At 39.7% G+C, this 27108-nt stretch overlaps 1 protein-coding gene and 1 long non-coding RNA gene across 2 annotated transcripts in view; one reads left to right on the top strand and one right to left on the bottom strand.

Moving 5' to 3' along the window:
* Positions 1–2035: 2035 nt before the first annotated feature.
* On the bottom strand, positions 2036–3797 carry LOC141264429 (uncharacterized). The gene is made up of 3 exons (XR_012319939.1): positions 3745–3797; positions 2644–2749; positions 2036–2137 (listed from the first exon to the last, which is right to left on the bottom strand). It is a non-coding gene; the product is annotated as an uncharacterized lncRNA (long non-coding RNA).
* Positions 3798–12762: 8965 nt separating this feature from the next.
* Positions 12763–27108, top strand: part of RBBP8 (RB binding protein 8, endonuclease) — a 100207-nt gene continuing 85861 nt past the window's right edge. The window contains exon 1 of the mRNA XM_073679155.1: positions 12763–13144. The gene's annotated coding sequence lies outside the window, so the exon portion shown is untranslated. The remainder of the gene's footprint in view (positions 13145–27108) is intronic.

Consider the following 27108-nt stretch of genomic DNA (forward strand, 5'->3'; position numbering starts at 1 on the left):
GCTAAAAAAGGCACATCCCAAAAATAGAATCAAAATTTTTATTGAAAATCATATAAAGTGAAATATTTTATAAACAAAAAACACCAATTGCATACAGATTAAAACCTGCACAATACAAAGTGCCACAATAGTAAAAACAGTCTAGGCTCAAATAATGAGGCAATAGACCCCTTTACATGGAATATAAATAAATATCCTGGGAAAAAACACCTATGACCACTAGGAAAAGATATGGTAATTAAATACAAGAATAATACATGTTAAGAAAATAACACAGCATCAGCATTCACATGAAAGGTGCCAATAAAGAAAAATATATTAATTAAATAAACACAAATCCAGTGGAATTAGGTAAGGGAATGAATGGATAGAAAAAAAACCCTGTGAGGAACAAGTAAATCTCCACGCGTATTGCCGAGTTTCAGCTTCCTCAGGTGGTGACTGTTTTTTTTAACCACAACCTACAATCTACAGTTGTAGCTTTCAGTAGAAATGTTATCTATTGTCAGTTATGTGAAGCTAAGATAATGTTACCTGGAACTGGTAATTAACAAGAAAAGTCCTGTCTATCCAAAGATTTATATTTCCTGTTTAAAACATGTTAAATCAAGCTGTATACACTTCACAGAAACATCTTCACCATATAATAGGTAACTTTAAAGACAGTGAAAGGAGTTAAAGCTGGCCATATAACCTAATATGCATGCAGGTAAGTTGCCCTTCAGGTACAACTGCAATTGCTGCTGCAGTCACGGGATTAACACTTTCCTATTCCAGACAGTTTTCACATTCCTGATATAGCCCCATTTTTCCAACCTGACATTTGTCACTTTATGTGGTAATAACTTTGGAATGTTTATCCTTTGTGACACATTATACTTCGTATTAGTGTTAAAGGGGTTTTCCCACGAAGGAAAGTTGATTTTAATCAGTAGATCTTGGAATAATAATACGTTCCACAATTGGATGTGTTTAAATAAAATGTTCCTGTGCTGAGATAATCTTATAAATATGCCACTGCTGTGTACTGTGTAATCGCTGTGTCTGACAGTGCAGGAACATGGTCTGATCATACCACATCTCCTGGGCAGGGGAGGAAGCAAAATAGTATACAGACATTACAGCAGGGGATCACAGCTGCTGCTTTCTGTGAGGTAAAACATTTCACTGCCTGTTTTTAAACAATGTTTTACTTAAAAGAATGAATCAGCTGTGACCCCCTGCTGTAATATCTGTATATTCTCTTTTGCTTCCTCTCCTGCCCAGGAGCTGTGGTATGATCAGACCATGTTCCTGCATGGTCAGACACAGCCATTACACAGTACACAGCAGGGGCACATTTATAAGATTATCTCAGCACATGAACATTTTATTTAAATACATCCAATTGTGTAAGTTATTATTCCAAGATCTATTGATTAAAATGAACTTTTGTTCATGGAAAATCCCCTTTAAATGTTGGTTGATATGTTTTGAATTTTGGTATAGCGAGCGCTTTCATCTCACAGGTGTTCATAGATTTTTAGAGCATTGGGCAGTGAAATTTAAAAATTAGATTATCAAAAAAGTATGCAAAAAGTAATAAGAAAAACCGTACAATTTGTTACACAATTTTCCCAGTTTCAGCAACACTTGATATGTGGTTGTATACTGGTGTTTGGGAAAATGGCAGGGTTCAGAAGGGAACAAACACCATTTAGCTGTTAGATAGCAAATTTTGCTGGAATGGCTTTTGGTCACCCCCTGAAGTGCAAGTACAGTGGAACCTCCCCAGGAATGCCTCTATTTGGAAATGTCATTTCTCCAGTAATTTATCTAAGAGTGTAATGAGCAGTTTTACCCTATCAATGTTTCACAGATTTCTTTACCATTGGGCTGCTAAAATGAAAATGTACATTTCTTACAATAATAAGTAAATTTATCTCAAAACTGTAGATTCTTTATTATAGCTAATAAGCAAAAAAGTACAACATAATTTATGTAATTTCTCCTACGTACTTGAATACTACATACAGTGGGTACGTAAAGTATTCAGACCCCTTTAAATTTTTCACTCTTTGTTTCATTGCAGCCATTTGGTAAATTGTAAAAAGTTCATTTTTTTTCTCATTAACGTACACTTGGCACCCCATCTTGACTGAAAAAAAAAACAAATTTAGAAATTTTTGCAAATTTATTAAAAAAGAAAACCTGAAATATCACATGGTCAAAAGTATTCAGACCCTTTGCTCAGATACTCATATTTAAGTCATATGCTGTCCTCCTTGAGATGGTTCTACTCCTTCATTGGAGTCCAGCTGTGTTTAATTAAACTGATAGGACTTGATTTGGAAAGGCACACACCTGTCTATATAAGACCTCACAGAGGTCCTGCTCCTCTCACTTTCCTCCTCTGACTGAACTCTCTCTGACTCCGCTCAACTCCCAAGATGGCTTCCCTCTTTATACTATTTCTAACAAATGCTCCCCTGATTTACTTACTCCACCCACACACACTACATGGTTCCCCCTAGTTTGGTTCCCCCCACTCCAGCCAGGGACAGCGCTCAGCAGGGAAGCGACGCATCTTGCCCTTCCTGCTGGTCTGGAGTAGTGTAGTGTTGGATGCAGGTGTTAGGGTCCCGGGCAGTACTCCATCCTTACCTGAGAGTGAGATACCACACCTCTGGGTGAGATGCAGTACCTCTGTGGCGACTGAACACTCAGGGGCGCCACATACCCCCCTGGTAAAACACAGCACGTCCGCGGGCTGGAACAGAGTAAAACACGGTTTTAGACATACAATTTTTAGAATGCTTTCGCATATAAGATCATAAACAAACTTTTTCTTCCCTTTATGGGAGGCACATTACTTGAACGTTATAAGTTACTATTAGGGATGAGCGAGTATGTTCGGTTAACCCTTTCGCCGAGTATACTGGGCCGAGTATTTATAGAATGCTCGGGCTTTAAGTTTTCGTCGCTCCGTGAACATGATTTGCAACTGTTTGACAGATTTAATACATGTGAGGAATGCTGAAAAAACACCCCCCAAAAAATAAAAATGACAAAATTGCATTTTTTTAGTCACTGCAATACCACGAGAAATGCTGTAACAAGCAATCAAAATGTGATATTTATCCCAAAATGGTATGAATACAAATATTATCTCGCCCTATAAAATCTAAGCCCTTATACAGCTCTATTGACCAAAAAATAAAAGTGTTATGGGTCTCGGAAAAAATGATGATATAATCAAAAACTTTTTATTTTTAACATTTCAAAAAAAAAATGTCACCATTAAAATAGTAGAAAAACTAGACAAGCTTGTGCTGTAAAAACAATTCCCAAAAAAACAATGTTAGAATTGAGTGGGGTTTTATTTCACAATTTCTCCTCACTTAGAATTTTTTTCCCTTTTCCAGTACATCATGTGGTAAAATAGATGGTGTCAAATAAAAGTACATCTTGTCCCGGAAAAAAACAAGCTTTCATGCATCTATGTCGACAGAAAAAAAAAGTTATGTCTCTTGGAAGAAGGGGAGGAAATAATGAAAACAGAAATTGACCGTGGCCCTAAGGGGTTAAAGAGACCAGCTAAAAATGGATTCTTACAAGCTATGCTCCCTGGAAGAAAATTAGGCAAATTAGCTGTCTCTCAAAATGATATAAACTATTTAGTAACTTCCCTACCCAAAAGCCTATGTCTGACTCTTAACGAATCTTGCACACTGTCCATGGATAAATGCCAACCCAGAAACTCACCTACAGATAACCAGTTTCAGGTGTTTGCTGCTTATCGCTCTAGGGCAGAGTCTGGTTGGCCGAGTGCGATATGAAACGAGGGGAATTTACTTGTTCTCCTTAAAGTGACCAGCTGAGTATGGAGTCCTACAAGCAGAGCTCCATGGGAAATTGAGGCAAAACATTTAACAAAATTACTTGTTGCACTTACTATGGTGGCATCCTATTACAGAACCACGCTTGACTTCCGTGAGCTCTTTAGAGCGACCCATTCTTTCACAAATGTTAGTAAAGGCAGCCTGTACTGCCAGGGGCTGGATTTTATACATCTGGGGCAATGGGAGTGAAGGATAAACCTGGATTCCGTGATTCCAAAGTGTGTCCTAATTCTTTTACCCACATATAATTATTTAATACTTTGGGCAAAACGTTTTGTAAGATTTTTGTTAATTCTATTCTGGTTTAAGAATTTTCATTTTCATTTAGTTTAAGGTGCCACCATCATTAAAAAGTGGAGCTTTAAATTAAAAGGGTATTCCCGTGTCCAAAATCCTATCCCAATATGTAGTAGCTATAATAATAATATTAGCAAATTTCTCCAATTAGAAATGTAGTATAGTTCTTCTGATTAGCTATGTCGCTTACCCCATGTGCAGGGCATTGTAGTAGCTTAGGTCTCCATGGTTTCGACCACTAATAGCTAACTAACTAACTAACTAGCTGTCACTATACGAGTGGGATAGGATTTTGGAGATGGGAATACCCCTTTAAGTCATCTATATGGAATGACCATAAATAATTTACAGAGGGAGCCCAAGCTGAACAGCCCCTTCATGTTCAATAGTGCAATTCTTCAGCATTTTAGTGTCCATTTAAGCCGAGCCCCTGACACAGATGTCACTGACAAAATGGTAGGGGATGTTTAATTCAAGTATATTAGAAAATTGATTAGATTATTCACTTAGATAGAAACTTAGGTTGAAATTCAAATTTTGTTTCAGAACAACCCTTAAATAATTCCGATCTTACACATTTATGGCATATCTACATGTGCCATGAATGTCAGATGTGTGCTTAAAATCTGGGACCTGCACCATTAAAGGGACTGTCAGCACAGAAAGACTGTTAAAACCAAGTACAGGTGCTCGGTGCTTCACGGCGGGGCCAATAATTTATATACACCTTCCCACCTGCATGGTTTCCCCTAGTCCCCCACGCTCCTCATCTTTAATTGACAGCTCTGGAATGATAGAACCTGTTATCAGAGGGAAGATGCCATTCCTACCAGCAAAGCTACATTGGTCTATTGCTCGTGTGGCACCCCAGGGGTCTGGTTACCACAGTAATAGAGATATTATGTCTGAGAGCAAGTGGGAGGTTTCTCTGGTCAGGAGCCCTAAGCATGCAACACGGCCCACCCAGACCTGGGAGGGGAGGAATCTGCCCTTATAAACTGGGTCTGGGGCGGGATTAGTGTGTGAAGTCCCAGACAGAGACACAGTCAGGTCTGGAGGACAGCAGACACAGGGAAAGTGACAACAGGAGCTCTGTAGGAGCAGGAGTGAGTGCCAGAGGCTGGAAGCTAGAAAGCTCGCCTTGGCTGAAGACACTAAACCCGGACAAGGAGTCCGAGGCTGTGTGGACATCCAGGTCCAGCAGCAGAATCCAACCGGCAGGGGATTCCATGTCCTCTGGCCTTAGAAGCCCTGAGGCACGGTCACAAGCAAGGGACCAGCACCGCCATCGTGAAGCGGAGGCTAACGGAAGGCCCCAAGTCACCGGCCATACGGGTGAGCACCACACGGCATACTCAGGGACGTGGGCTACTTCTACCCACATAGAGCAAGGTAGCCAGGAAAGAGTGCAGATAGTCAGGGAGGCCTACAACTCCACCTGGCCAGGGGAGATCCTGCTTGCTCACAGACTGACCAGGCCCCTACTGCTAACCAGTACTCCCGGGAGGGTCTGCTTTATACCACCAGTAAAGACCCTGAACTGCACCACACGTCTCTGTGTTTCATCGCCGCACCAGCACCATTACTACCGGTACGCTCACACCATCACTCCCATCATCTCACATTAGCTGCCCTGAGGCAATACTTCTCCCGTGGGGAGTTATTCCATACTCGGCTGCGCAAATTACATCAGCCTCAGCGGTCTGCAGCGCAGCGGCGGTCCCCACTGACCGCAATCCACGGGTGGCGTAGTCGGACAATTACAATACCAATAGACTGCCACTGGTTTGACCGCCCTGGGCACGGACCGGGTCACCGCCACGGAGGACTACAACCCCCAGCGATCCGGCTCCGGGTATCCCCCTGCACAGCACAGGCCCAGGGGGCGCGTCACTCGTCTTTCTATAAAACCATGTGGAGGACTCACACCTAATACTTGATATTTTTGGTCACAATCTCAGACTTTGGCCATGAACTCTGTGATTCTTCTATTCAGTTTTCTCCTTCAAGTGCATCCATCACAAAATTTCACAATACAAACTGTATATGTAGCGAGGTGCAGAAAAGAAGCTGCGGGCAAGGCACTCATCTCCTTTTACACCCCGACGCGCGACATGAAAGTGTGGGTCCTGACTGGATGTGTGGACCTTATGCTATGAGGGCCTTACACCTGTGCAGGCTGCATGTAGCCGGTGGTGTGGGCTGGCCAGGACCGTAGGTTTCACAGTTTAATAAGAGAGACCGCCATTCAAAAATAGTCTTTACTAAACAGAAACTTGTTAAAGGTTATATACAAGGGATAGCGGGTACAAAGTCTTATGGACATTTCCTTTACAGTATGAAGCATTTTCCACACAGTATCCTTCCTCTGTAGTTTACTCCAGGGCTAGTGAAGCACACTGTTTCTCCCTACTTCACCACAACCCAGCTTTAATTCTAGAGTCTTGATCAGCAAGTATCCTTACTTGTTGTTTGGTTTCATGTCCTATTTCTTCCACTACTGGTGCCCTGGAACACTTGCACTCAGGACCCCAATGGTCCCACGTACTCAGTCCTGTTTAGGCCCGATATCTTCTGCGTTACAAGCTCTGGGGTTCGTGACTCGGCGTCCTCTCCAAGGATCCTTCTCCATTAGGGCACTCTGTCTCATCAGTAAATTCTTGTTAGAATCACACTATCCCTCGTCTTAGTCTCTTCTCACTATGGATCACCCTTTAGGCAGCACTGCTCACTTCGCACCCCAAACTCGAACTGCTCGCCTTACAATAACAGTCACTTGCCCTAACCTTTAACCCACCCCATATGGGCTAGTCCCAAACATTAACTCTATCTTACCCTAATGTCACTTCCTATGCTACAGTCAACTATCTATCCCTAATCTACCTATTTTATACACTATACATTACTAACATTGCTTATAGCCCCACTACACACAGTACATTACAACACAATCCACATGACAAGATATATACAAAAGACGCAAGACATTATTCACTTTACACAATACACAACATGATTGGTGTGTTTAGGGACAGGAACGCGACAGCACAGTCCACCATCTTTACATATACATAATTAAATAAATCTCTTAGACTTGATGAGGCTGGTCTAGTTTTGGAAATCCATGTCAAAATGGCTGTATAGTATACTCCCTTTGGAAAGTTTCTTGTTAGATGCCTAATATTAAAATGAGCATTTTCTGAGTCTTGCTAATCATAAGTTAGTCACTTTTATTTCAGGATTATACAGACATGAGTTTCTAAAGAGGGTAAACCATCCACATCAGATCTATGTACTATACGTATGCAGTTAGTATTGAGAACTCTAGTGACAGATGTACTTTAAAGGGAGTCTGGAACCCCCCAAAATGCTAACTAAATCTCTTTTTACGGTATGTAAGGGACTTAATGCCTTTAAAAATCATACCTATAATATGGCTTTTAGTCCTTTAGTTGGCATAAAAAAGTTATTTTGTATGCAAATGAGGGGACTATGAGGCACCCATGGTGTGGCCAAGGACTCACTGTGCCATTAGCCCCCACAACTTGCATACTGAGCACTGACATAGTTTGACAGTGCACAAGTGACCACTGCCTGACCCAGCAACCAGGCTTATGTACTGTCATTGATGGCTCTCATCGCTGGCTCCTGTCTACAGTACAGTACTGAGCAGCGGCCGTAGACCAAAGCCAGAAACAAGAGCAGAATTAGGGCACATCAGAGTGCTCATTATGCACATTTTAGGGGGCATAATGGTGCAATGAGCCATACTAAGGGTGTACCGATGCCAATTTATTTGCCTACAGAATAACTTGTAGCCTTTTGATGCCAAATAAACCATTAGAAGCTATGCACAGGTATGATTTTTAAAGGTACTAAGTCCACTACCGAGCTGTATAAGTGATTTTGTTAGCGTTTTGGGAGTGACAGACTCCCACTTAATTGCCCTTTTTCTTCTTCTTTTGAAGTATATGCTCACTGTGTTTTTCGAAATTAAAATCCATTTTTCAAGTTACTCTTGATGATGTTTTAATCATAGATATTGTTCCTGTCCCAATTGATGACATAGCTAGATACACAAATAGTAAGACTTTTTGAGAATAAAATGTTTTGAAACATAAATAAATTGTATGCAGTAAGCTTTTGTTGACATTTTTCAATTTGACAACTGTATTTTCCCACAAAATTTACGCCCAAGATATGATTTAAGAAGAAAGAATGAAAATGACTTTAGATGACTGTGCCACTTCAGATATTGTGCCCTGCGGCATAATGCTAATTATCTTGACTTGAAAAATTGCTTGAAAAGAGTTTACAAATCCATATTTTCTTTCATCATTGAGCTCTTTAAGCAGGAGGAGAAGTGCTGAAGCAACAATAATGAAATCATGTATGAATCTGTAGTATTTTAACAAAGCTGAAACAGACAGGGTGTGTTTCCTTAACAGCTTACTCATTCAGTACCAAATTAGGCAATTAATCCATTTGCTGCAGCCTGTAAAGTATTGCACAGCAAAATTAGAGCCCAAAAACATAAAAAAAATCCTAAATAGTATGTTTTCAGGTATAGCACTATTTAAAGGGGTGGTCCGGTGAAAATAAATTATCACCTATCTGCAGGATAGGTCATAATTTACTTATAAGTGGGGTTCGACCATTGAAACTCGCGCTATTCAGCAGAATGGAATTTTTTTTATCCCTAATGGGGCTTCATTAATTCTCTATGATGTTAGCACAAAAAAGGCAAGTAAAGCTTTCGAAAGCCCCATAGGGCATGAATAGAGCATACGCATTGCCACTCTACTGGAGATAAAAGTGCTCTGTTCTTTCAATCGGTATGGGTCCTAGGGATAGGACACCCACCGATCATCAAGTTATCACTCATCCTCTGGATAATGATGACTTATGTATTTTCACTGGACAACCCTTTTAAACATGGATGCAGAATCCAGATTTAGGATTCTTGCAAAAACTCAGTATAAAATAGGTTGCCTCTCATGAACGACCAGTTTGGAAATAAGTGGTGTAGGTTCTAAGCTCTTCTCACCAGTGGATGCTGCATCTGCCAAAGCCAGTTTTCACCTTGTTGACCAGGCCAAATGTTTCAAATCTGACCAGTGTCACTTAATGTGATAATAACCTTGGAATTCTTCAACTTATCCCAGTGATTCTGTGACTGTTTTGTTGGGACACATTGAACTTCATTATGATAGTAAAGTTAGGTTGATATTTTCATTAATAAACTTAAATCATATATAAAATGTGAAAAAACGTTGAAAAAATTGCAATTTTCAAACTTTGATTTTTTTTAAACTCGTGAAACAGAACATACAGTACCTCACAAAATAATTAATAAATAACATTTACCACATGTCTACTTTATGTCAGCAACATTCTTGAAATTACTTTTTTTTGTTAGTAAGTTAGAGTAAACGTTTATTATCAATTTTTCATTTTTTCAATGAAATTTACAAAACCTATATTTTTTGGGAACACTTCACTTTTGAAGTGATTTCGAGGGGTCTATATGTCAGAAAACTACAAACAAGACTCCATTTTAAAAGCTGCACCCCTCAATGTATATGCCAATACCCAATATGTGATTGGAAACTACTGTTTGGGCACACGGCAGCGCTCAGAAGGGAAGAAGCACAATTTGGAGCACAATTTTTGCTAGAATAAATTGCAAATGCCATGTCACATTAGGAGAGACCCTGAGATGCCAAAACAGCAGAAACCTCCTATAAGTGACCCCATTTTGAAAACTACACCTTTATAGGAATTCATCTAGGGGTGTAGTGACCATTTTAGGCCCACTGTTGATTCACAGAATTGTATAACATTGGTGTGTTCAAATGAAAATTAGCATTTTTTCCACTAAAATGTTGCTTTATCCCCAAGTTTTTAATTTTCAAAAGGGCTAATAGGAGAAAATGGATGATACAATTTGTTATACAATTTCTTCTGAGTTCACTAATACCCTTATATGTAGTTGGAAAGTACTTTTAGGCACAGTGCAGTGCTCAGAAGGAAAGGCGCGCTATATTGAAGTGCATATTTTGTTGGAATGGTTTGGGGGTGCCATATCACATTGTCAAAAGCACCCATAAGTGACCCCATTTTACAAACTACAGCCCTCAATTAACTCATATCGGGATGCAGTGAATATATTGACACCACAAGTGTTTCACAAAATGGTATATCATTGGGCAGTGAAATATTGTTTTAGCCCCAGATTTTACATTTTCACAAGGGAAAATAGGTAAAAGTTTTTATTTCCATCACCATGTTCTGGGTGCTTAACCAAAGAAATGAGCCGGAACACATGTTGGTATAAGTGCTAGAATCTAGCTGGCATATGCTAGAACCAAGCATTAAAATAAAATGAGCAAATACCCTGCAGTAAGTAAATAAGTAAATAGTAATCGTACATGTACATAACTTAGTACTTAGCTGACACTATTTTGATCAAAAAGCCATCCCACCGGGAGCAAGGTGTATCCAATCAGGATTGTCCCTGTTCTGAGAGCTATAGCTTTTGTACTTTTCCATTGATGTATGTAGCTGAGTGGGGGCTTGTTTTTTTGCAGGAGAAGATGACTGTTTCAGGGATACCATCTTTATTTATATATGATTTTTTCATCAAGTTTTATATCACTTTTTATTTGGCAGAATGATGAAAAAACATAATTTATGCCATGTCTTTTATTTTATTTTACGGTGCTCACTATAGGGGCTAGATAGTGAGATAATTTTATACATCAGGTTGTTCCAACTGCGGCAATACCAAATATGTGTACTTTTTGAGTTTATTTTTGTTTTTACCATATTTTTCCACAAATTGTTTTGTTCTTCACAATTTTTTTTAAACTTTTTTACTTAGTCCCTCTATAGGACTTGAACTTTATTTTTCTGATGGAACAGTGGAACAGGCGGCTACGGGAGGTGGTGAGTTCTCCTTCAATGGAAGTCTTCAAACAGAGGCTGAACAGACATCTGTCTGGGATGGTTTAGTGAATCCTGCATTGAGTGGGGGGTTGGACACGATGACCCCGTAGGTCGCTTCCATCTCTAACATTCTATGATTCTATGATTACTACTCTAATCCATTGCAATACACATGCTTATGACAGGATCTAACAGGCCACCATAGCTGCCAGACTTGGAGCTCATTACTTGACCGCCAGCTGCGATTGCTTACATCAGCTGACTGCGAACCCATTACAGGGCTGCTGATGGGGTGAAAGATGGAGCCATTTTACTCTCAAAACCTACTAAATGCTGCGATCGCTACTGATTGTGGCATTTAGAGGGTTAAGCAGTGAGGGGCGGTGTAGGCACTAGCCCTGGCTGTTTCAGAAGGAGCTTGGCTGTCAGCAAAGCTGAGCTCCCGGTGATGATTGTGCGTGCACAGCTCCTGTTCCACTATGCCCATTAGCAGGAAGTACCTGCAAACCACAATGTACGCGTATGTCCAATGTCAGGAAGGGGATTATGAGGAGCTTGCTGGAATAAGATGTATCAAATTCATTAGAAGACACACATCACTTAATGAATTAGGCACATCTTAACAGTGGCATGAACCTCTATGCACCTTGCCAGAAATGTTGCTCCAGTCAGTGACTGAAGTAACATTTCTAGAAAAACGCTGCCACTTTCCATGATTTTCACAGCCCTATTTTTTCACAGCCCACGAAAAATTTTCACAGCCCTATTGTGGAGAAAAAAAATTGCTTTTTTTCAAAGGGTTTTGAAACCATCACTTTTATACAGTATATCTTTATATACTATTTTAGGTTTTGTAGAGTGATGCTTATTTCTAACACCACTCCTTATTTTACCACTTCATTTTAGGCCTATATATACTTGAATTATTGATCTGTTAATCAGTCTAAAGTTATGTCCAAAGAAAAAGTCCATCCAACTCTGAAACGTGTCAAAGTAATTTTAATAAAGGAACCGCTTTACTGGACACCACTGCCTGCGATTCTCTATTTTTCTGGGAGGTAGCGCCTAACAATGTGGTTATTGCTAGATGCACAGGTAAATTGGGTTTTAGACAGGTAAGCTGCTATGACTGTGGTATTACTCGAGTAAGGTGCTCGGATAAGTCGGTTTCAGACAGGTAAGGCTCTACTCAATATAGGAAATATACAGTTAAGAAAAAAATACATACCATGGTAAACGGGGTCCTATCTGAACATTTCACTTGTGCGCCAGGAGCTTTACCGGTGCACATGCCAAATGTAAACTAAGAACGATATGTGAATATACTCTTACACAATGAGACATCTCAGCAGTGGGCTTGAGGAAGGTAAGCTCAAGGACGCACCTCAAATTAGTTGGAAATCATGGAGCTCATATGATGTCGTTGCACAAGACTCCTCTGTTACGGGGGTTTGTCCCTGGACCCCAAATATAAATGATCTTTGTGTTAGTTTTATTATTTCAACCTGTGCGACCATGTACACACGTGATATAAAAAGACATTGGACTTCAACAAATGAATCTGCAGGATCTTTCTGTACTTGACACGGATGCTTGACACTCCCACAGGAGTCTAAATTATTTAGCTAGAGGCTACAACATTCTCTCTCCATTCGTTGGGAGTTGACGAGGGAATGAATCATTCACAGAAGTGGATGGAGCTTAGTGGTGCTGAGCCACAGCATGTTGCCCTAGCCTTTGATGCAGACTGGTTGGACTTGTTTCTGAATGACTGAGGAACCGGTTTGACTAGCTTCTCATGCCAGCAAATTCTGGTATCATTCCATGTTACACAGAATGTAAAAACCTGCCCAGCGAGTTGAATGAAAGGCATATTAGGATATCCTCTGCACATTGTATATATCCGAGGTATATCTTCACACACATTCACACCAGCGGGACTTGTCCCAGGATGGTCCAGGATCCATCCCACCTAGAGTCACCACTACAGCTGATCATTCATTGCACAAACTAAACAGGTAAGTGTGTTATTGATGGCTTTATGTTTCATTTTTGCTTTAATTTTATAATTTTGGATTACTTTAATTTTTCACTGTGGGTCAATGTAAACTAATCTAGAGAGCCATTATAAGAAGACTACTAGATAATATTCTGCATAAACATAGAAGGTGAGCATTAATGATTTTTATATTAATCTCATATTATATTTTAATTTAATAAAAACAAAATGTCAATTCTACAAAATGATAAGTGAGTTAGGAATTAATGCACACTTAAAAAAAATCGTATTTTGTTCATATGACGACTGAGGAACAATGCAGCCTAACTAGCTAATGGCGAGCACAGTAAATAAGACAGGTCCACAGCTGGGTAACTTATTAACCCCACGACTCTCGTATTATGCCTGAGATGAACTACATAGAAAGGAATGAAGACAGGTTTTATCATGCTTGTATGTCCTGGAACATTCTTTTGTATAGGAAAAATGGAATTTGCATATCATATTTACCATGTAGAAAAATACAGATTTCCTAGTGACAGCTTTCTCACCCTTCATAAGCTGCCATGTCACAATGAAATCCGGAAAAATAGAAATCTCCTATAGAAGAAGCAAGTATAATACATACTAACCAGTATTACTAATTGAATGAACTGAAATATTATATTAAAGTAGAAATAATAAAATAACGTATTTTTGTTTCATGCATTTTTTTGAATTGTTAAAACTTTTAGAATAATAGAATTCTACAAAACAGTTTATAATGATATATATCATGGCAGTATATAAAATATTACACTAGTAATCTTAATCCAACATTACATTTTTAGCATTTAAAATAATATTAAGTAATGAACAATAGACTGGGGATAAGGTATAAAAGACAAATATGCATATTAATTAATATTTTTTTTACATACTCTGCTTACATTCTTTCCATGTGTGAAATAAAATGACAAGAAATTGTACACGTTAATATGATGGCATCATTTCTTACAGAAAATGTCATAGTCTTTCTTTAACTTTTACCAAGCACATGGTTACACGTGGAGCGCGTCAAATAAAATGTATAGAAATGATTAATACTGCAATCAGGCACATGGAATTTTATAATCAGAATGTATCTCTTATGTATCATTATAAACACATCGGCTCTTTACAAATTTTTCATAGTTTAAGAATTTTGTTGGAAACGGTTAGAGAATTCATCCAGCTGATTCATAAATGTGTTTCATCTTGGAGTCTGTTCACATTCACTATCTTATTTCTCAGTGTAGGACTCTAAAAGGGGGCTTCTTTCTGAATGGCTGAAAAATAGAATTCAGACCCCGTCAGAGCTTTGAGGTCAAAAAGGCAAACAGAATCTAAGATATGGAACTTTAGACCCACTTTCCACCAGTGTCCGTTTTTTCTACATGGACACAATAACATAGTCCACTGCCCCCCAACAGAGCTCTGAATGGAGAGGTAACGTAGTGTGAACAGCCTCTCAAGTTAGTATCTTTACATAACTGGCAAAATGAATTGAAAATAGTTGAAATGGTGTTTTTTATCTACATCCCCTTTAAGAGAAAAAGGAAATGTGAACTGTTGGTAAATGATTAAAACTAGTTGCAATAACGTGTATACTGCATGCTTAAAGGGATTGCCCAGGATAAACGCAAAGGCTTGTAGATGTACAAACTAATAAACTGGGCTGTTATTCACCCTTCTTGTATCCAGCAATGCCTTGCCACCGCTGCTTCTGTCTTTGTTGACAAGCTGCAGTGACTTCCCATCAACAGCGCAAGTGGCCGCTGCAGCCAATCACTCGGCTCAACGACCCGTGTTTTCTGCAGTCTAAAAAAATGTAAATCCAAATCTAAAAATTCATAAGAGAGAACATAAACATTATGAGAATATGAGTATTCTATGGCTATTCATCACACATATAAGGGACTACTAGCACCAAACACAAGCACGATCCCTACACATAAATGGGTAGTTAGCCAGAGATTTAAAGGTGTATAGAAATATATTTTTATTAATAATTCACATATATACACACAGGTAAAAAGCAGTAAATTACAGTGGAAAAGAGATGCCACAACAAACAGGAGGAGATCGGCGGTGTCGGCAGGAGAATATACTTATATATACTGTGTATATATATATATATATATATATATATATATATATATATATATATATATATATATATATATAACACAGGTCCTATGGGCATAGGCAACAGAAGTAAAGCATAGTGCTAAAGGTAAGACCTGTGAAAACCACATGCTAATGCCAACAGCAGGGTGATAATCATAGCAATGCAGTGTACACATAATACAACTTTTAGAAAGGCTGTAATGAAGACCCAAAATAACAAATGGCAGAAGCATGAACCAATAGACAATCTCTTCCTGTTGGCACCAACTTTGACATGCGTTTTGACCCGATCCTTTGTGATGGGGTGGCATCAGACCAACAAGTAAGGTCCTTTTATAGCACATCAACAAATAAAAAGATAAAAACATGTGTCATTAATCAAAATAAAAAAACAATATTGGCGCATGCATTGATGGACCTCAGATCCAGAGCCGCCTATGAATCGTGATATGCAGTATCACCCGAGTGGAGCCACTTGAGTAAACATGTGATTGGCGGTCCGGTCACACGACTGCAGCAATAGCCTGATTGAGACGTGACCGCATCGTACAGCGCATGTGCACAGGTGGAAGACTGCCATAAAGTCAGATCAGCAGGGACAGAAGAGAAAAAAAGAGGATAACAGATAGGTCCAGATGGGAATGTGGGGAAATAGCTCTTGTACCATCAAGGAGAAATAAGAAAATATATAAATGAATACAAAATTACTAATATACACATCACAACATCAGACACCAATTGTATTATGTTCGATTAAGCAAATACAGTTATGTGAAAAAGTTTGGGCACCCCTATTAATCTTAAGCTTAATGTTTTATAAAAATTGGTGTTTTTGCAACAGCTATTTCAGTTTGATATATGTAATAACTGTTGGACGCAGTAATGTTTCTGTCTTGAAATGAGGTTTATTGTACTAACAGAAAATGTGCAATCTGCATTCAAACAAAATTTGACAGGTGCATAAGTATGGGCACCCTTATCATTTTCTTGTTTTAAATACTCCTACCTACTTTTTACTGACTTACTAAAGCACTTTTTTTGGTTTTGTAACTTCATTGAGCTTTGAACTTCATAGCCAGGTGTATGCAATCATGAGAAAAGCTACTTAAAGTGGCCACTTGCAAGCTGTTCTCCTGTTTGAATCTCCTCTGAAAATTGGCATCATGGGCTCCTCAAAACAACTGTCAAATGATCTGAAAACAAAGATTATTCAACATAGTTATTCAGGGGAAGGAAACAAAAAGCTGTCTCAGAGATTTAACCTGTCAGTTTCCACTTTGAGGGACATAGTAAGGAAATGGAAGAACACAGGGACAGTTCTTGTTAAGGCCAGAAGTGGCAGGCCAAGAAAAACATCAGAAAGGCAGAGAAGAAGAATGGTGAGATCAGTCAAGGACAATCCTCAGACCACCTCCAGAGAGCTGCAGCATCAACTTGCTGCAGATGGTGTCACTGTGCATTGGTCAACTATACAACGCACTTTGCACAAGGAGAAGCTGTATGGGAGAGTGATGCGAAAGAAGCCATTTCTGCAAGCACACCACAAACAGAGTCGGCTGAGGTATGCAAAAGCACATTTGGAGAAGCCAATTTCTTTGTGGAAGAAGGTCCTGTGGACTGATGAATCCAAGATTGAGTTGTTTGGTCATACAAAAAGGCGTTATGCATGGCGGCAAAAATCACAGCATTCCAAGAAAAATACTTGCTACCCACAGTAAAATTTGGTGGAGGTTCCATCATGCTTTGGGGCTGTGTGGCCAATGCTGGCACCGGGAATCTTGTAAGAGTTGAGGGACGCATGGATTCCACTCAGTATCAGCAGATTCTTGACAATAATGTTCAAGAATCTGTGATAAAGTTGAAGTTACGCAGGGGATGGATCTTTCAGCAAGACAATGATCCAAAACACTGCTCCAAATCTACTCAGGCATTCATGCAGAGGAAAAATTACAATGTTCTGGAATGGCCATCCCAGTCCCCAGACCTGAATATCATTGAACATTTGTGGGATCATTTGAAGAGGGCTGTCCATGCTCGGCGACCATCAAACTTTACTGAACTGGAATTGTTTTGTAAAGAGGAATGGTCAAAAATACCTTCATCCAGGATCCAGGAACTCATTAAAAGCTACAGGAAGCGACTAGAGGCTGTTATTTTTGCAAAAGTAGGATCTACTAAATATTAATGTCACTTTTCTGGTGAGGTGCCCATACTTATGCACCTGTCAAATTTTGTTTGAATGCAGATTGCACATTTTCTGTTAGTACAATAAACCTCATTTCAAGGCAGAAACATTACTGTGTCCAACAGTTATTACATATATCAAACTGAAATAGCTGTTGCAAAAACACCAATTTTTATAAAACATTAAGCTTAAGATTAATAGGGGTGCCCAAACTTTTTCATATAACTGTATAAAAGAAAACAAAGATTTTCATATGCAGAAAATAAAAATATATTATAAAAAATATATATACATTAAAACACTGGTGTGGAGGAACAGGAGAGAGTAACTGAATAAATATATATGGTAAATGCTGGTTTGTGTATATATTAAAGTACATAATAAATGTGTACATATCAACACAAATAAAGTGATACATAATAAATAGATACACATACTCACTTCATAATGAAATAATCAATATAATAATAATTGCACTAACGACCCATAGTACCTACCATAAAAGGAAACATGTATAATTGGAAAAAAATGAGAAAGGGAAGTGTGTGAAGTTCATGCAGCAAACTAAAGCTAAGTCGAAGAGACAAATATATGCATATATAGGTAAATAAATAAAATAATACAATGAAGATACATTTATAAAAAAATAAAAATGATATAAAAAGGGTAATGAGCGTTACCCCTAACTGTGGTGAAAGAATAAATGTATGCGTTGAAATAAGCAAAAATAAATTATGACAATTACGTTTTAAAACCTTTAACATTGTACAAACTTATGAAATCCTTTTAAATTTAATGGATATATTTTACATTGGTAATAAGTAAATCCGCTGAAATGCAGGTCATGCCAGATCTTTAAATCTGCAGAAATGCCCATTATGTTTCAAAATGTCAGGTTGTCCTGAAAAAGGAGTCGGGGTAATTCCTAAACGTGTTGACATTAAATCAGCAATTCTTCATCTCATTGTGGCTTGTCATTTAATCAGCAGTGCAAGATACTTCTATCACCCTTGGCACATATGTATATATTTCCTTTGGAAAATGCAGCAGCTGTTATTTATGCAATTCTAAGGGTTGTGTCTCATACAACCCCATAAAGTGATCACCCCCCACACTTGTTTTCTCTTTATTACTTGGATAAGACCCTATTGCGCTTTTGCATTTTTTATGTACCCCAACTTATAATGTTGGGAGAAAGAAGGATCTGGCATGTCCATGTTGGATCGCAGATACTTTTGTTCTGTAACAGCTGACACCAGAGAAGATGACGCCAAAGATGTCTGGCAGCGACTTTCTCATAGAGAACACATGAGCGCATGGCAGAGACAGAGCTCCTGCCAGTGGGAGTGTCAGATCAGAGGAGATAGCTGACTGCTGAACAATTGGCCAAACTATTGTTCCACCAAGAGCTATCTAAAGTGTATGGGGGGTTATAGACTAATACTCCCTTTAAATTAATTGCTGAGGTAGGCAATTATACTGTATTTTCAAGTTAGAAACACAATATGAAAGACAACTGCTGATTAAAACTTGACCTATTTGACTATCCAGGCATATCAGAATTAGAGTTATTTAACTCGTGGTCTCTAACTGATCCAACGTGATTTACGTAAGATTTTAGTTAAAGTCAGTTGTAGTTAAAAATATAGTTATTACGTCTGATGTGGTATATTTTGTCCAGACCAGCTGTGGCCAAATATAGGAGAGGTGCAAACTGCACAAGTTACATTTTAACTTTCCTATTTGCCTATTCAGGGCGCATATCAGAATTAGCCTTGTTATATTTAACCTGTGCTCTCCGATTCAATGTGACTTAAGTACAATTTTAATGACTAATGCTAATGCTCTTTCCATAAATATGCAGTTACAACGTCTGTCGTAGTAACCGTATATTTTGTTTTCACCAGCTGTGACCATGTATAGGAGAGGTGCAAATTGCATATGTTAAATATTAACCTAAATTACCCGAAGCTGCAGCTGCCCCTTACTGTCACATACACAGCTCAAAATTATATAAAGCATTTCACCCAAATGAGTACGAACTGTACATTTGGTTGGAACAATATAAGGCGCATTTAAAATCTTCTATGGGGGGGACATTGCATCACTCTGTGCATTTCGCTCACAGTACTGTTGAAGTCCTACATAGCTGCTATTCAGGCATTGTGCAATGGGAAGCATGGGAGCTGATTTACTATAGGTGTCTAACTTTTAGATCGTGCAAACTAGACTAGATGATCTTAAAATGTATCAGATTTATCCAACTGGTACCTGTTAACTCTAGAAACGTTATTTACTTGCATTTATGGTGGTTCATCGCTTACATCATGCCTGTCTGGCCTACTGGAGCATCGGCTTCAGGGAGAAAAGGAAGTTATATTCTCCCAGCAGCCGCTTACTTCCAGTCATAGGGGCGGTGCAGGGAGCTGTTACATTCACCAGTCACTACACACTGAGCATGCTGTAATCACTCACTGCCTCCGTCACATTGATTGACAGTCTGCTCTGCGCACACACACACACAGCGCGTACACACACTGCAGAGCAAGCTGTCAATGTTTTGGGAAAATATTACAGCCTCGCTCACTGTGTAGTGCCTGGCAGTGAGCGGCTCCTGGGAGATTAAAACTTCTGAAGCAACTGGTCCAGTAAGCCAGTCAGACATGGTTTAAACACTTTTTTCCTGCATACCAGTATATCTGCAGGTAAAAATCATTTCTGGAGATGACGGGTTCACTTTAATCCTGGATATTAAAGAAGCACTCTCATCAAAATTTTTATTCTCTTAATATATTGCAGTCATCATATTATATGGCACTTTGTACGCAGCAGGGTGGCTCAGTGGATAGCACTGCAGCCTTGCAGCGCTGAAGTCCTGCATTCAAATCCCATCAAGGACAACATCTGCAAGGAGTTTGTATGTTCTCCCCGTGTTTGCGTGGGTTTCCACCGGGTTCTCCGGATTCCTTCCACACGCCAAAGACATCCTGGTAGGGAGTCTAGATTGTAAGTCCCAATGGGGACAGTGGCGATGATGTCTGTAAAGTGCTCTGGAATAAATGGCGCTTTATAAGTAAGGAAAATAAATAACTTACAATTGTTCATTTTGCCTTTGCACCCAGTTAATTCTTCTCTTTTCCATTAGGTCTATGACATCACATGATTCAAAACAGACTAGCTGAATCCTTATCAGCTCCATGCATAAACAGGAAGCCAGTTTTTAATCACATGATGTCATAGATCTAATAGAAAAGAAGAAGAATTAACTGGGTAAAGAGGCAAAATGAGCAATTGTACATACACAGTAATATATACCGTATTTTTTGGACTATAAGATGCACTTTTTTCCTTCAAAATTTTGGAGGAAAGTGGGGGGTGCATCTCATAGTCCAGATAATACATTGTGGATGGTGGGGTGGGGGAGAGCGGTGGTGGAGGAGCAGGGCACAAGCAGTAGCCAGCTGCTGCAGCTTGGCGATCCTGTGTGCCCGCTACTAAAGAGAATGAATATTCACTCCTCCCCACGCCCATGGGCGTGGAGAGGAGTGAATATTAATTTTCTTTAATAGCACGCACTGTCAGCAGCTGCCGCGGCTCCTGCAGCTGCTAAGTGATCCTGTGTGCTCGCTATTAGAGAGTATGAATATTCACTCCTCCCACTCCCATGGGCATGGAGAGGAGTGAATATTCATTATCTTTAGTAGTGGGCACACAGGATCGCTGAGCTGCAGCAGGAGCCGCACTGCGACTGACAGCGTGCGCTATTAAAGAAAATTAATATTCACTCCTCTCCACACCCATAGTCCCGGCTTGGAGAGGAGTGAATATCCCTGCAGCTCACCTCAGTGCATGCCAGGATAGGGGGGGCATGCATACCAGGATAGTGATGGAGGGCATGCATACCAGAATTGGGGATGAGGGGGCCATGCATATCAGGATTGGGAATGGGGGCAATGCATACCAGGATGGGAATGAGGGGTGTCATGCATACTAGGATAGGAATGGGGGCCATGCATATCAGAAGGGGGATGGGGGTTGGGGCACAATGCTTATCAGGATGGGGATGGGGGGCCATGGATACCAAAATGGGGATGGGGGGCCATGGATACCAGGATGGGGATGGGGGGCAATGCATATTATGATGGGGATTAGGGGACCATGCATACCAGGATGGGGATTAGGGGACCATGCATACCAGGATTAGGAAGGGGGCCATATATACCAGGATGGAGACATGTATATACCAGGATGGGGGATATTAGTACAGAATTGGGGGAAATTACCCCTACAACAGTGTCAGCAGCAACCCCCCCCCCTATAACAGTGCGCCATGACCACATTGTTTGCTTAAATTTTTTTCTTATTTTCCTCCTCTAAAACTTAGGTGCGTCTTATTGTCTGAAAAATACGGTAATATGATTACTGCAATATATTAAAAGGATATAATCATTGATGGGAGTGCTTCTTTAAGTTTGGTGCATCGTTAGATATTTTAGTTTATACCATCTGTTAATTGGCTTACTTTCGTCACCTAAGTGATGGCAAATTTTAGTACAATTTTGCTTATTAATCAATGCCCCATTCTTCGCCCCTTTTCCAATAGGCCACAGCCCCTTTTCAAGCATGCGTAAAAATATATCTAAAACTCATAATTGTGTTGCAAGGCATATAAGACTGTTTTCTTTTTTTGCACAAATTAAACCAGATTTCTTGTGCATGTAACTTCATAAATGAGCCCACATATTTCTGTGTTCAAGCAACAGTAAATTGGCATAAGCCATAACGTTCTGGGGCATTTATAACTGACTACTTTAAATCTATAAAAAAAAAATAATCAAAGGACATTACCAAGAGAAGCAATAGGTGCGTACACCAATGGTGCACAACGCAATCAACCCTTCAAGAGAACCGGTCACCCCTACTGACATGTCCATTTTAGAAAATAATTACATTCCAGTAACAATTGTAAAGCGACATTTCTTAAAACTCTTGAATTGTGCTGTTGCTCCTAGATACGTATGAATAAGTTGACAACTGGTGTTACTACTCCTGTTTTTTAAAGGGATTTATCACAGTCTGACATTGTCAGCACTGATTGGACAATGTGACAATTTGAAGGATCACAACCCTAAAGCTATGTGCACACATCTTTTTCAGGCTAGTTCTTCCCACATTCCGCCTGAAACTGCTGCAAAAATGCCCGATAAAATGAACATAAGGCACAGCAATGTCGAAACGACATTGCTGTGTACATATTCAATCAAATGTCGCTTCTTTTAACCCCTTCAGGGAAACCCTGAAGGGTTTAAAAGTGAGGTACTCATTCTTCGGGCGGCTTCTGACCGCTCTCTATACTTCACAGTATAGAGTAAAAGAGCGGAGCTACCACAAAAATGACGGCAATACCGCCGTGAAGCTACTTAGGAAAACGACTGCAGGAAACCTCAGCTTCTGTGCTGGTGTCTAAAAGATGCCGTGTGCACATAGCCTAAAAGGTAACACCGAAGAGGAATAACAGAAGGATGATATAATGCAGAATTCTTAGAAAAGATGTCATGCCTCCGTCTTGATATTATGGGAAAAATCCTAAAGCTGAATTGTCTCCCACTTGCTAAAGAAGCAATGTGCAAATAAACAGCTTTATCTTTGCTTGTCTTATCAAGAGATGTTAAGTTACAAGTCCAGTGTTTTTTATTGCACCCCCAGTTAGCCATCGGTATGGTGTGTGTAGTGAGCATTAATATACTTACTGGTCACTGTCCTCTGCAGTTTCCAGTGCTGCTCCAGTCCTACATCAAGTGACCGCAGCTCTAACTTGTCAGATCAAATACTGAACTGTTTGTTCCTTTCCTAATATAAGTCTTTGGCCAGGCCCCACTATCAGTATTTGGTCAGTATTCTTTCTCAGGAGTGGGAGCCAAAGCCAGGAGTGGGTGATAAAAGCAGAATTGGTGACTTGTTTCTATTATACCTTTTCTCTGATTGTTCCTCACCTGGTTTTGGCTCCCAATCCTGAGAAAAAATACTGACTGAATACTGACCAAATACTGATAGCGGGGCTGTGGCCTTTTTCTCAGTTTCACACACTTTCATTGAGAAAGTGACTTCTGGACTAAAAGGACGAAGCTGTGTGACTCGGCGAGTGACATGATGTAGAAGAGGTCTGGAGAACCAGAAGAGGGCAATGGGTGTATTAATGCACGCAACGTACATACATTACGGAAGACTAACTGATGGTGCAATAAAAAAAGTGCTTTATTGGTCCTTTAAAATAGTTGCCCAGCATCTAAAGAAAATCTACAAGAGGGCATAGAGGTCTTAAAAGCAACAAAATCAGTCATATTCACCTGCTGTCATCTCTATGGATCCGCTCTGGTAGCTTGTGTCAGGGATTGGAAGCAAGGATGTCCGGGTCTATGGTTACCTGACTGCTGAGTCCTGTAATTGGCTGCAGAGGTCAGATGACAGAAGCGGTGCATCAACACAACAATGTCTAAGTGAATGTATCCTATATGGGAAACATCTCACCAGCTCTTCTTTGCTTTGTATGATTTTTTTTCTCAAGATGTACAGTACAGACCAAAAGTTTGGACACACCTTCTCATTTAAAGATTTTTCTGTATTTTCATGACTTTGAAAATTGTACATTCACACTGAAGGCATCAAAACTATGAATTAACACATGTGGAATTATATACTTAACAAAAAAGTGTGAAACAACTGAAAATATGTCTTATATTCTAGGTTCTTCAAAGTTGCCACCTTTTTGTTTGATGACTGCTTTGCACACTCTTGGCATTCTCTTGATGAGCTTCAAGAGGTAGTCACCGGAAATGGTTTTCACTTCACAGGTGTGCCCTGTCAGGTTTAATAAGTGTGATTTCTTGCCTTATAAATGGGGTTGGGACAATCAGTTGTGTTGTGCAGAAGTCTGGTGGATACACAGCTGATAGTCCTACTGAATAGACTGTTAGAATTTGTATTATGGCAAGAAAAAAGCAGCTAAGTAAAGAAAAACGAGTGGCCATCATTACTTTTAGAAATGAAGGTCAGTCAGTCCGAAAAATTAGGCAAACTTTGAAAGTGTCCCCAAGTGCAGTTGCAAAAACCATCAAGCGCTACAAGGAAACTGGCTCACATGAGGACCGCCCCAGGAAAGGAAGACCAAGAGTCACCTCTTCTTCTGAGGATAACTTTATCCGAGTCACCAGCCTCAGAAATCGCAGGTTAATAGCAGCTCAGATTAGAGACCAGGTCAATGCCACACAGAGTTCTAGCAGCAGACACATCTCTACAACATCTGTTAAGAGGAGACTTTGTGCAGCAGGCCTTCATGGTAAAATAGCTGCTAGGAAACCACTGCTAAGGACAGGCAACAAGGAGAAGAGACTTGTTTGGGCTAAAGAACACAAGGACATGGACATTAGACCAGTGGAAATCTGTGCTTTAGTCCGATGAGTCCAAATTTGAGATCCTTGGTTCCAACCACCGTGTCTTTGTGCAACGCAGAAAAGGCGAACCGATGGACTCTACATGCCTGGTTCCCACCGTGAAGCATGGAGGAGGAGGTGTGATGGTGTGGGGTGCTTTCCTGGTGACTCTGTTGGGGATTTATTCAAAATTGAAGGCATACTGAACCAGCATGGCTACCACAGCATCTTGCAGCGGCATGCTATTCCATCCGGTTTGCGTTTAGTTGGATCATCATTTATTTTTCAACAGAACAATGACCCCAAACACACCTCAAGGCTGTGTAAAGGCTATTTGACCAAGAAGGAGAGTGATGGGGTGCTACGCCAGATGACCTGGCCTCCACAGTCACCAGACCTGAACCCAATCGAGATGGTTTGGAGTGAGCTGGACCGCAGAGTGAAGGCAAAAGGGCCAACAAGTGCTAAGCATCTCTGGGAACTCCTTCAAGATTGTTGGAAAACCATTTCCGGTGACTACCTCTTGAAGCTCATCAAGAGAATGCCAAGAGTGTCCAAAGCAGTCATCAAAGCAAAAGGTGGCTACTTTGAAGAACCTAGAATATAAGACATATTTTCAGTTGTTTCACACTTTTTTGTTAAGTATATAATTCCACATGTGTTAATTCATAGTTTTGATGCCTTGAGTGTGAATGTACAATTTTCAAAGACAGGAAAATGTAGAAAAATCTTTAAATGAGAAGGTGTGTCCAAACTTTTGGTCTGTACTGTATATAGTAAAGAAAAATGTTTTTCTTATTTAGAATAACCACAATATATACAAATATTATCTGGAAATATGGTGCAGCTTATATGGACGACTGTCTGTGCTTTTTTCCCACACTTTTACTGTCTAGGTGTGTTCGGTCCTTCACCTGTATTCAAGATATTGTTCCAGTTTGTCCAGAAATTTTCATAGGCAAAAATGCAGAATGGCAGACATGAATTATTGCAGCTTTCTGCAGCTGACATATAACATTACTAAGAGCTATATAGACATTCAGATATTTATATAAGCCATTGTACAGACAAGAATGAAGAAGTATGTGTGGTTTCAGAAGCTCAATGGCTTTCTAAGAGTTTGTCCTGACTGTCACTTTTGACAATGCCGCACAGTAAATCCAGTTTACATTTCTATATTGAAAAATTGGAACTTAATATTTTCAATCTGAAAGGGTTTAAGCATTCCAAAAATGTCTGTTTTCACAAATGCGAGAGCTATCATGCAATTCTATCTGCTTATCTTGAAGTTCAGCCTTAACATTCCTATTGCTGATAGTCCATCTATATCAGGGGTACATAACCTTTTTTAGCCTGAGGGCCTCATTGTCAGATCGATCTTACCCCAAGGGTCACAATATTACTACAATATCACCTTCTGAGACATTTAAGGCATATTATAATGATGTGCCACAAATATCTAATAGGTGCTGGTTCAATTTTTATGGTTCCCAGCAAAAAGGAAGAGAGGTACCTTTCTCATGGGTTTGTGGAGGCGATAAGCATTTACAGTAGCTCTCTCCATTGTTACATATAGCAGATGCTGAATCAGTCCAATGTTTCCTTTCTCCCATGAACTACAATGAATAAAAGAGGACTCTGCATGGCCACTTCTTCACCTAATTTACTCATTTCTGCGCTACAGGAGTCAGGACTATATGGTTGTCCCAGAAATAACCACACAGCACACCATTCATAAATACCTATGATTCTACGCAACACTGTTTTTCTCCATATCATGGAAAATACATATGACCAGACACTATCATGGTTAAGGGCAGCACAGAAGGGCATCGCAGGCTTCAAGGTTGCGCACACCTGATCTATACACTCAATGAGCAGCAAGATGGCTCAGTGGTTAGCACTGTAGCTTTGCAGCGCTAGGGTCCTGGTTTCCAATCCCACCAAGAACAACATCTGCAAGGAGTTTGTATGTTCTCCCTGCGTTTGCGTGGGCTTACTACCACACTCGAAAGACATACTGATAAGAAATCTAGATTGTGAGTCCCAGTAGGGACAGTGATAATGTCTGTAAAGCGCCAGGGAATATGGTGGCGCTATATACAGTAAGCAAAGCATAATAACCAACCTTAGTTGGCACTATAATATTGTGGTCTATTCCACCAAATTTCTGTTTCTAATACCAAATCTGTTTGCTTAAAAAAAGAATCCAGGTAAGCA

Source organism: Phyllobates terribilis, unplaced genomic scaffold (assembly GCF_046119375.1).
Source record: "Phyllobates terribilis strain yellow unplaced genomic scaffold, ASM4611937v1 Scaffold_4__5_contigs__length_816908805, whole genome shotgun sequence".
In the NCBI taxonomy this organism is placed as follows: domain Eukaryota; kingdom Metazoa; phylum Chordata; class Amphibia; order Anura; family Dendrobatidae; genus Phyllobates; species Phyllobates terribilis.